Raw genomic sequence first — 11978 nt, 5'->3', positions numbered from 1 at the left:
GCCTATCAAAACAGACCCCATGCTCAGTGACGAACCCATGGAGGCATGTAGAACACATGCCGATCACGAGTGGACGTATCTTCGTCAACGATAAGTTAGGCACCATTCCCCTTGAAGAGTTGGAGTTTTCGCCCAGGTTTGAAGCTTATCCGGACTGTTACATCCGTCTCAAGTCCGAGCCAGTTTCCAAGGAGGAAACCGAGCCTAAGGAGGTCATCGTCTTTGACCATGCAAAGGCTCAATCTCTTCTGGCCGGCTGCCTGAAGAGTAAGGGTTACACCAACTCCAAGGTGCCGTCCCTAAGCAAGAAACACCTGTCTTTTCTTGCTCCTGACACCATGGTCTTCCCCTTCGCAGAGAAATCCCTGTTGGCAGTGTTGAAGGGAAACCCTGCCCTACATTAGAGGAATGTAGGCCCCTCTCCCTCGCCCTCCTTCCCGACGACAAGAACTGGAAAGACATCCAGTTAACTTTCTCTGTGGGAAAGTTGGAGGCTGACATCGCTGGACGGCAGTTCAACGAGAACCTCGCCAGGCTCTCCGAATACCTTCTGCGTCGGGAGCTGGACAGCCTCCCTCTCCCCTCAGGTCCAGTTGGAGATGATGGCTGGGGACACACAGACCCCAGGCTTCTACATGGTCTTGGCTAAAACCCACCTTGCCACCCTGACGAAGGATTTCTATAGCTTCATCAGGGCCCGGAGAGCATGCAGAGAATTCGTGTTTGCGGATGCCACCGTAAAACACAAACCCCAGAAACTGATTTCCTCCAACATCTGGGGGAAAGATCTCTTCCCTAACGACCTCTTGAAAGAGATCGTCGACAGAGCCGCCACGAAGAACCGGAACCTTCTCCATAAATGGGGCATGTCGAAGAAGAGGAAATCTTCTCAGGATGAGGGCCCCCAACCTAAGAAGAAGACCAACAAGCCCAGACCTCAGCAGCATCAGGCTAAGCGCCAGTTTCCGGCACCCTCCGCTTCCCAGTTGGTGGCTCAGCCCCAACAAACCTTTCAGTTGGTACCCCAGCCGGTGGTGGCCCAGTCACCAGCCTTCACGCCAGCCTACGAAAGGCAGTCAACTACCTTTCGTCCCAAAGGTAAAGACACCAGCAGAGACTCCTCTCGACGTCCCTCCAGAGGGAGAGGAGGACGGGGAGCAAGGTGGTAAACCCTCGGGAAACCAGAAGCAATGAGATGCTTCCGGTGGGAGGAAGACTCCGCCTCTTCCAGGATTGTTGGACCTTCGATCCTTGGGCTCACAGCATCATCAAGAACGGACTAGGGTGGAGCTGGGTGACACCACCCCCGGCTTTCCACCAATTCTTCCAACACTTCACCCCCGTCCTGGAAGAATACGTCCAAGAACTCTTGAACAAGAAGGTGATCAAGAGGGTAAAGTCCACCAAGTTCCAAGGAAGACTATTCTGTGTTCCCAAGAAGGACTCCGACAAACTCAGAGTCATTCTGGACTTATCCCCTCTCAACAAGTTCAAAATGCTGACTCTTCAGCACATAAGAGCCCTGCTGCCTCAAAAGGCTTACACAGTCTCGATAGACATGGCGGACGCCTACTGGCACATTCCAATGAATCGCCAAACCTCCTCCTACCTAGGATTCAGGCTTCAAAGAAGACTGTACGCCTTCAGAGCCATGCCCTCAGCCCCAAGGATATTCACAAAGCTCGCAGAGACGATCGTCCAACAGCTACGCTTACAAGGCGCCCAGGTGATGGCTTACCTGGACGATTTGCTGGTGTGGACAGTATCCATAGAAGAATGCCTGCAAGCTTCCACAAAGGTGATCCAATTCTTGGAACATTTGGGCTTCAAGATTAACACCAAAAAGTCTCGACTTTCTCCAGCTCAGAAGTTCCAATGGCTAGGAATCCAGTGGGACCTTCAGTCACACCGTCTTTCCGTTCCTCTGAAGAAAAGATAGGAAATAGCGGGATCTGTCAAGAGATTCCTAAAATCCAAATGGATTTCAAGACGACAACAGGAACGGGTGCTCGGCTCCCTTCAGTTCGCTTCAGTGACAGACCCAGTGCTACGAGAACAGCTAAAGGATGTATCAGGAGTCTGGAGAAGATAAGCATCAATCGCTCGAAGAGATCTCTAGAGACCTCTGCCATACAGGCTTCGATCACTCCTAAAGCCATGGTCGGAGGCAAAGAGCCTGAAAAGATCGGTACCTCTTCAACCACCGCCTCCATTGGTCGTTATCCACACGGATGCATCAATCAACCTCTTGGAGGCCATGGCAGTCCTTTTCACTCTGAAGAGGCTGTCTCCACGTCCCTCAGTCCACATCCGTCTGACTCTGGACAGCGACGTCGTGGTCAGATGTCTCAACCGTCAGGGCTCAAGATCGCCCCAACTCAACCAAGTGTTGCTACCCATCTTCCGCTTGGCGGTCAAGAAAAGATGGCACCTCTCAGCAGTTCACCTACAAGGATTCCACAACGTGACGGCGGATGTTCTATCCAGGACAACTCCGATAGAGTCAGAATGGTCCCTAGACGCAGACTCATTCTCCTTCATCTCCCAACAAGTCCCGGAACTGCAGATCTACCTCTTCGCAATGAGCGACAACAAACAACTTCCTCGCTATGTGGCCCCATACGAGGACCCATGAGCGGAAGCGGTGGATGCCATGTCCCAGGATTGGAACAGATGGACCAAGATTCACCTGTTCCCTCCACCCAAACTTCTGCTAAAAGTCCTCACCAAGCTGAGATCCTTCCGAGGAACAGCGGCCCTAGTGGCACCCAAGTGGCCCCGGAGCAACTGGTTCCCATTAATCCTCGAATTACAACCCAAGCTAATTCCCCTGCCGGACCCAGTTCTAACCCAGCAAGTTTAGAAGTCAACTGCCTTTGCTTCATCAAGGAAAACCCGAGACCTTCATATCATGATTTTCTCTCTCTAGCCGTCAAGAAGAGGTTTGGGATCTCGAAGAAATGCTTAGACTTCTTAGAGGAATACGAAACAAAATCTACCAGAAGGCAATAAGAATCATCCTGGAAGAAGTGGGTGTCCTATTTCAAGGCTGAAATTCCTACGGAAATTTCAATGGATATTTGTTTGTCCTTCATTCACCTTCATGGACAAGGCTTGGCAGCCAACACGATTTCCTCCTGCAAATCGGCCTTGAAGAGACCATTACTCTATGCCTTCTAGATAGACCTCTCCAATGACATCTTTAACAAGCTGCCACAGGCATGTGCTAGACTCAGACCCACAGCCCCACCTAGACCCATTTCCTGGTTTCTTGACAAGGTGCTCCACTTTGCCTCAAGTTTGGACAATGAAACTTACCCTCTGAAAGATTTGACTCAAAAAGTGATTTTCCAATTTGCTCTCGCCTCGGGAGCCCGAGTCAGTGAAATTGTGGCATTATCAAGAGAAGAGGGCCAGATCCAGTTCGCAGAAACAGGCGAGCTTACCCTCTTTCCTGACCCAACGTTTCTCGCCAAGAACGAGCTACCCACTAAAAGGTGGGGCCCCTGGAGAATCTGCCCTCTGAAGGAAGATGTCTCTCTGTGTCCATTGGAGAGTCTAAAGGTCTATCTTCAAAAAACTTCAGACTTTGGCGGAGGACTGCTCTTTAAAGGGGAAACATCCGGGTCCGACTTGTCACTCATACAACTAAGGGCGAAGATCAACTACTTTATTCGCAGAGCGGATCCTCACAGTACACCCGCAGGTCACGACCCCAGAAAAGTTCTCTGAACTTCTTCCAGTCAATGGACTTCGAAAGTCTTCGCTCTTTCACAGACTGGAAGTCTTCAAGAGTGTTTTTCAAACACTACGCGAAGCAGGTGCATGAACTGAAGAGATTTGTGGTAGCTGCAGATAGTGTGCTAAAACCTGCTGCTTAGTGCTGCGTAGAACAGTGAGTTATTCGGGACTCTAACTCTAAGGGTGTCTGTGTTGACCCTACTGCACAACATAGTGAAATTAGTGCCACCTCGTGACACTACGGACTGTTCTTATACAAAGGTGAACTCACATAGACTAAAACATGTGTGCTACATGTTCTTAACATGAAGTGTATATAAGGCATTCTAGAAAGACTTTATAGTTCCTACAGAACTAATGTGTGTAATGGCAAGTTTTTCCTTTTCAGATTCCACACCCATTTTTCTATTAATGTCTTAAGCCTATGTTACTGATTGGATTCCATTACAATTTATATTTATTACCTGTTGTATGCTAATTCTTATTTTGACTAAATAAAAATAGAATTTGCTCTACTCGTGCGTCTTATTTCACCCTCATTTTGGAAATAAAATACTGTTTGAGAGTTTTACTTCCTCATGATGTGAATGATACTCTGAGCAATGATTATACTATTGTTCCTCATTGATGCAAACTCATCTAGACTAAGGTAATTTGTTCCAACTCGTTGTACTTACCTTCTTCTATCTGGCCCTGGGACCGGCAGGTATCCCTGATGCTAGGTGAGTTCCTTTATCAAGTAACTTCAAGATTTTCCTTACGTCCAATAGGACTCTTCCCTGCTGGGGAGGGGGGGGGCGCCACGAAGCGGGATCATAGTACATGTTTTTCTGAAGTGACATGTAACGGAAAAAATCCATGATACATTAATTCTCTGGTACACTTCCATCAGGACGACATGGCCTGAGCCCAAAAAAGGGATTTTGAGCGAAGCAAAAAATCTATTTTTGGGTGACATAGCCATGTCGTCCTGATGGACCCGCCCTTTTTCTTTATTCAGGCCTTGACAGGCACCTCCCAATCTTATTGTATCATGGAGGCTGGCCTAGACGCCGCAAGGAATGAGGAAGGCGCGCAACGGTGACGTCAACCAAGATGGTGGCCAAACATGGTGGCGGTTACGACATCACCGAGTACCGTAACAGTAACGAAGGAGGAGAACTTAGTAACGGCTCCTCCCATAACTTGCCACACTTTCCCCTTGAAGCGTAAACGCTATGTGGGGTGCAGATAGCTATGTGGCGTGTCAAGCATACGTCCCCTGTTATTATACAATATCCTAAAGGGAAACCTTATGGGTACTCGTGCCAGAAGTTAGAATTCTGTGAAACCTATAGTTTAATTATCTGGGAATATCTACTGTAGTCATATATACCCTTAGGAAGCTACTGAAGAAGCCTTCCATCAGGATGATATGGCTTTGGCCCAAAAAAGACATGTTCTAATTGACTGCAAATAACAAAATAGATGAAATAAATCCTTTCTTTAAATTACATAGATTTTTTGCTTCTCTCAAAATCCATTTTTTTGGGCTCAGGCCATGTCGTCCTGATGGAAAGTTCCTTCAGTAGCTTCCTAGGGTATATTTGACTACAGTGGATATTCCCAGAGAATTAAACTAAAGGTCTCCAGAATTCTAACTTCTGGCGTGAATATCCATAAAGTTGCCTTTTAGGATATCGCATAATAACAGGGGACATATTCTTAACACGCCACATAGCTATCTGCACCCCACATAACGTTTACGCTTTGAGGGGGTAAAATAAGGGAGGAGCTGTTACAAAGTTCTTCTCCTCCGTTACTGTTATGAGCACTCGGATGACGTCATATTCGTCGCTATCTTGGATGACGGCATATCCGCCCACCATCTTCATACCTTTCGCTGTAGCGTCCTGACCAGGTGTTTTTTCCCAGCTCTTTCGCTCTTTCAGATATCATGTCGCAATCTTCAGCTTCTTCTACCTCTGGAAAGTCGAGTATTTACCTTTTGTATCGTATAAATGTAGCTCTGGCCGTAAAGTAACGTTTTTCTCTAAATAAATAGGGTTTTGTTTCGTAGCAGAGCTGCTGCGTAGACCGGAGGCGTCCTCGGCACTGTCGTTCGTAATGCATGTGTTATTTAGTTAGCCAGAACAACTTTCCCTGCATAATAGCTTCTACCTCATTATTTAGCTATTTAGTCTTCATTGCCAGGAATTAGTTATATTATGCTGATAGTATTCTTTCGTTTCGGTGAATGAGTAGCCGATCTGGTTGACGCTAGTCCCCCTAGCCTAGGTGCTTTAGCTTACTTTTCTGCATGATATGATAAGTGTTCCTGGTGTTATTCAACTTAAATGAAGATATTAGGCAATATATACGAATAAGATATTTTGATTGCATATGATTTCCTCTTCCAAGATCATATATAAAGAGCTTCGATGAATCAGGTAGTCGATCTCTATGTCACTAGGCTAATAGCTTAGTTGCTCTAGTATAATTTCACACATATCCGCGGGTACCTGTATGTATAAGGTAATCTCTTCTTCCCTCTGATGGTAGCCCACGGTTACAATCCTAGCCGTTCCTGCCTTGAATTGTAATTCTGGTAAGGTTAGGCTAGGGTTTTGCTGCCCCTTTCCAAACCATTGTTGATGAGCTTTGCATTTAGGTCAGAACCTCAGAGTACCTGTCGTGTGCCTCCAGTTATCCAACAAGGTGAATGTACTCTCCTGTTGGACATGGTTGGTTGGCATAGGGGGCCTTGCCCCCCTAGACTGCACTTGGAGGGGTCATGAGATCCCCTTCGCCCTGTAGTCTAGCAGCTAGTCCTGTGCTTGCAGACTCTAGGCTGAAGGATATGAATATTCTTTGGCCTAGGTTAGACAAGCAGGGGGATTCTGTTTCTTTATAGTTTAGGATGGCTCGATGATGCCAGCCTTTATTATACTAGCTCACCCTAGACTGGAGAATGTACTCTCCCTACACCTGGGATGGCGTTGGTACAGTACCCTTGTTGATGTGACAAGGACGGCTTACGCTGGGTCCTCCCACACCCTTCACAGGACCGTTTCCCCTGTTCCCCCTGTCTTTTGGTGATGGCCTAGCCATCACACCTCTGTGTCCGCTGTCCTACAATCCCACCGAGTGCCGGCGGGTTGTAGGGCCAGCCCGGTTTTTCGCCTGTTGGGCCTAGCCGTTCAGCTTCCCTCTCACACATAACGTTCTGGGATAGGTGTTTCGGCAGGTCTAGCTGCCAGTGGGAGATACCCCTTGATGCTTTAGAGTGTTCTTCAGTCCTCCTTTGGACTGCCATCCGTTGCCCTTGTCCGTCTGTTACCGGCATGGCTGCGGATGGATGGAAGCCTGATCACCGATATGTTCTCCCCTTCCATTTGAACCCTCTTTCCAGAGGAAGGCAGAGTCAGGGTGGCTTCGCCACCACCCTTTCATCTCTCTTCACTCATTGCTTTCTCTCTCTCTATTCGCTAGTGCTGTCAACTACGTTGACTGCCGGCCACTAACCCTGCCGGCAGAAGGCAGGTGAGGTTAGTGGTCCGACAGCCATTAACTCACTGTCACATCTGACTCTGCCAGCGAAAGCTGGCAGTGTATGCCTAGGTCACTACTCAGCCACATTGCATGATGGCTTGTTTGGTGTGCCTTCAGTCAGTAGCCCGCTAGCCGGCAGTCCGAGGGGGTCGCCGGTGATTCGGCGGACCGCCGGCTATGCAGAAGGTTTCTCCACTACTCAGCCACATTGAATGATGGCTGGAGTGGTTTGCCTTATACTGGCGGGCTGCTAGCTGTATAAATATTGAAGTACTGTGCCAGTTGAGTTATCCTCAAGTACTAGCCCTGCCGGTGGCATGCCGCTAATGCCTATTGTATGGGAATATACAATAGCCAGTACATCTGTGATATTGCTGCATACCTCAGACAGAAAACTATGGTATATATTCATACAATAGATATGTTTCCAACATACTCTGTGCGTCCATGCGCAGTCCCTTGTTGAGACCTACCTGAATTGGGGGACTGACTTTCCCCCTTTTCTCTACACTGATTGTTCATCAGCTCCTTTAATTCTCATTATTAATTCCTTGGAAGCGTGTGTTGTTTACACTACTCTACCCCTATGGGCTGGAATCTTCCATTGGACCCCTTACAAAGGATGTCCTAGGATTAATAATGGGAAAGGTCACAGCAATTGGCTGGGCGGGATTCACACGTATTCGTCTTTCTTATTTCATTTCCAGCTTACCTATCCTAAACTTACATAAAGATAGGATTTTATATTATAATGATTACTATAATTTTAAGTCTATCGTGATAGACTTCAATATACTCATATTCTTTTCCTCTCTTTACTGGAGGAGTACGTCCAGTGTGAGAGCACGTTCTGCAGCGTGCGCCGCAAGGACTTCTATGGCCATCTGGGGTGCCGGATGCACTCCCGCTGTTCCATTACAAAGGGGTGTCTGAGGTATTGGGACCCACAGGTATGTACCACGTGCAAAGACCTGTTACATGAGAGATTTGAGTCTTCCCAGTCTGCGGAGTCAAGGGATATCGCTCAGGAGAAACTACGCAAGTGGGTGTGCGATTTCCAGAACTCCACGGGGCCTTACCTTCCTAACGAGTGCATGAGACCCATGCTTTTCCCTAGGGCATCTGCGGATGCCGTAATCCCTCAGCCTCGCCCTGAGATCCCGTGCATCTAGCTGTTGGTGGATTCAGACGTCTCGGATGCAATGAAGGACATCCAGATAAAGGATGAACGGATGTCGGAGGTTTCAGAGGGTACCGAGAAGGACCTTTTGGCCGAAGGTCAAGAAGAGGAGTCTACGGGTCTAAGGTGGCTCCTGAGTCAGAGGAGGAGGACGTTGGGTCACTCTTCATGTCGTCGGTTCCCGCCCCAGAACCCGTACCTTCTATGTCGTCCACTCCTCTACCTACGAAACCGGACGATACCATAGCCACCATTCAGGCTATGATGGCGATCTTCGATGAGAAGATCAAGCAGAGGGATGCGGAATTCAAGGAGATCCTTCACTTGACGCTTCACCGAGGGTCTCAGAAGAGACTCAATGTCAAGGAGCTTCCCTCCTGCTTAGAGATCAATCCATGGAAGTATGCCGAGTACATGCCTATTACCAACGGCAAGATTGTAATCTCTGACAAGCTGGGTGCCATCCCCATCGAAGATGTGGAATTCTGGCCCAACTTCAAGTCCTACCCGGACTGCTTTGTTCGTCTCAGGATGGAACCCGCTTCCAAAGAGGAAACGGAGCCTAAGGAGGTCATAGTTTTTGTCCATTGTAAGGCTGCCTGAAGGACAGGAGCTACATCAACTCCAAGGTGCCTGCCCTAATAAAGAAGAACCCATCCTTTCTTTCGCCCAATACTATGGTTTTTCCCTTCGCGGAAAAGTCCTTCAAGGCAGTATTGAAGGCAGTGGAAGCGGGGAAACCTTGCCCTATCATGGAGAAGTGTAGGCCCCTCTCCCTAGCCCTGCCACCTGATGACAAGGACTGAAAGGACATCCAGTTGACCATTTCAGTCGGGAAGTTGGAGGCTGACTTTGCTGGAAAGCCAGTTCAGCGAGAACCTCCCCAAGTTATCCGAGTTTCTCCTCCGTAGAGAACAGGATACAAAGGAGAGACTGGCGGTCTCTCTCTCCCTTCAGGTGGCCATGGAGACAATGGCCGGGGAACAGAAGACCACGGACATGTTCATGGTCCTAGTCAAGACTCACTTGGCGACCCTGACAAAAGATTTTTACAGCTTTGTCAGGGCACGACGGGCGTGCAGGGAGTTCGGGTTCACGTCTGCGACAATCAAACACGAACCTAGGAAGTTAATTTCTTCCAACATATGGGGAAAGGATCTCTTCCCCATTGACTTGGTCAAGGAGATCGTTGACAAGGCCGCCACGGAGAATAGAAATCTTCTCCAAAATTGGGGTATGTCAACGAAGAGGAAGTGTTCTCCGGATCAGGGTCCCCAACCAAAAAAGAAATCGAAAAGACCAAGGCTGCCATCTCGCCCGGCAAAACATCAACTTCCCGTGACCGCAACGCCACAGCTGGTGGCGCAACCCCAACCTACCTTCCAACTGGTACCCCAGAAGGTGGTGACTCAGTCACCAGCCTTTACTCCCGCTTACGAGAGGCAGACTACTACCTTTCGTGCTAGAGGCAGAGGCTCAGGGAGAGACTCCTCTAGACATCCCTCCAGAGAGAAAGGAGGTAGGGGGGCATGCGGTTGAGGAGGCAAGTCCTCTGGAAATCAGAAACAGTGAGTTGTTTTCGGTAGGAGGAAGACTCTGTCTCTTCCGGGATCGTTGGACCTTCGATCCCTGGGCCCACAGCATCGTCAAGAACGGACTAGGCTGGAGCTGGAGGACAGTGCCACCAGCATTTCCTCAATTTTTCCAACACTCCACCCTTGTTCTGGAAGAATACGTCCGAGAACTCTTGAACAAAAGGGTGATCAAGAGGGCAAAGTCCATCAAGTTTCAGGGAAGGCTGTTCTATGTTCCCAAGAAAGATTCCGACAAACTCAGAGTCATCATGGACTTGTCCTCTCTCAACAAGTTCATCGAGAACAACAAGTTCAAGATGCTAACCCTTCAGCACATAAGGGTCCTATTGCCCAGAAAGGCATACACAGTCTCCATAGACATGGCGGACACCTATTGGTAAATTCCGATGAATCGCCAGATCTCCTCCTACCTAGGATTCAGGCTTCGAAAAAGAAAGTACATTTTCAGAACCATGCTCTTTGGGCTAAACATAGCCCCAAGGGTCTTCACGAAACTTACAGAAACTATCGTTCAACAACTACGCCTACAAGGCGTCCAGGTAATGGCTTACCTGGACGATTGGGTGGTGTGGGCAGCATCGGAAACAGAAAGCCCGCAAGCATCCAAGAAACTGATCCAATTCCTGGAATTTCTAGGATTCAAGATCAACACTAAAAAGTCTCGACTATCTCCAGCTCAGAAGTTCCAATGGATAGGCATACATTGGGACCTACAGTCATATTGTCTCTCCATTCTGTTAAAGAAGAGGAAAGAAATAGCGAGGTCTGTCAAGAGACTCCTCAAATTCAAATGGATTTCAAGACGACAACAGGAGCGGGTGCTCGGCTCCCTCCAGTTTGCTTCGGTAACAGACCTAGTGATGAAAGCACAGCTAAAAGATGCATCAGGAGTCTGGAGAAGATACGCATCAAACGCTCGAAGAGATCTCAGAAGACCACTACCGTCTCGGCTTCGATCACTTCTCAAGCCATGGTCGGAGGCCAGCAAGTTCAAGAGGTCAATGCCTCTACAACTGCCTCCACCCTCAGTTACCATCCATACAGACGCATCGCTGAAAGGATGGGGGGGTCACTCCCATCAGCGCAAGACTCAAGGAACTTGGTCCTCCCTGTTCAAGACGTTTCACATCAACATCTAGGAGGCCATGGTAGTCTTCCTCACACTGCTGAAGAAATTGTCTCCTCGTCCCTCAGCCCATGTGCGACTGACTCTGGACAGCGATGTGGTGGTCAGATGTCTGAATCATCAAGGCTCACGATCGCCTCAACTCAACCAAGTGATATCAGCCGTCTTCCGTCTAGCGGAGAAGAAGAGATGGCACTTATCAGCAGTTCACCTTCAAGGGTTCCGCAATGTGACAGCGGACGCTCTATCCAGAATAGCTACGATAGAGTCAGAATGGTTCCTAGACGCAGAATCATTCTCCTTCATCTTACGCCAAGTCCCGCAACTGCAGATCGACCTCTTTGCAACGAGCAATAACAAGAAACTTCCTCGATATGTGGCCCCGTACGAGGACCCTCGAGCGGAAGCAGTGGACGCCATGTCCTTGGACTGGAACAGATGGACCAGGATTTTCCTGTTCCCTCCGCCCAACCTTCTGTTAAAGGTCCTCACCAAGATGAGATCCTTTCAAGGAACGGCAGCCCTAGTGGCTCCCAAGTGACCCCGGAGTAACTGGTTTCCCCTTATTCTGGAATTACAACTGAAGCTGATTCCACTGCCAGACCCAGTTCTGTCTCAACAAGTTAAGAAGTTGACTGTCTTCGCTTCATCACAGAAAACCAGAGCCCATCATCTCATGATTTTCTCTCCCTTGCCGTTAAGAAAAGGTTTTGAATCTCGAAGGAAAGCCTAGACTTCTTGGAGGAATTAAGTCGAAATCTACCAGAAGGCAATATGAGTCATCTTGGAATAAATGGGTAGCCTT

Source organism: Palaemon carinicauda, chromosome 19, assembly GCF_036898095.1.
Source record: "Palaemon carinicauda isolate YSFRI2023 chromosome 19, ASM3689809v2, whole genome shotgun sequence".
Taxonomy (NCBI): domain Eukaryota; kingdom Metazoa; phylum Arthropoda; class Malacostraca; order Decapoda; family Palaemonidae; genus Palaemon; species Palaemon carinicauda.
The sequence above is the reverse complement of the archived record's forward strand: the minus strand, read 5'-3'. Positions refer to the sequence as shown.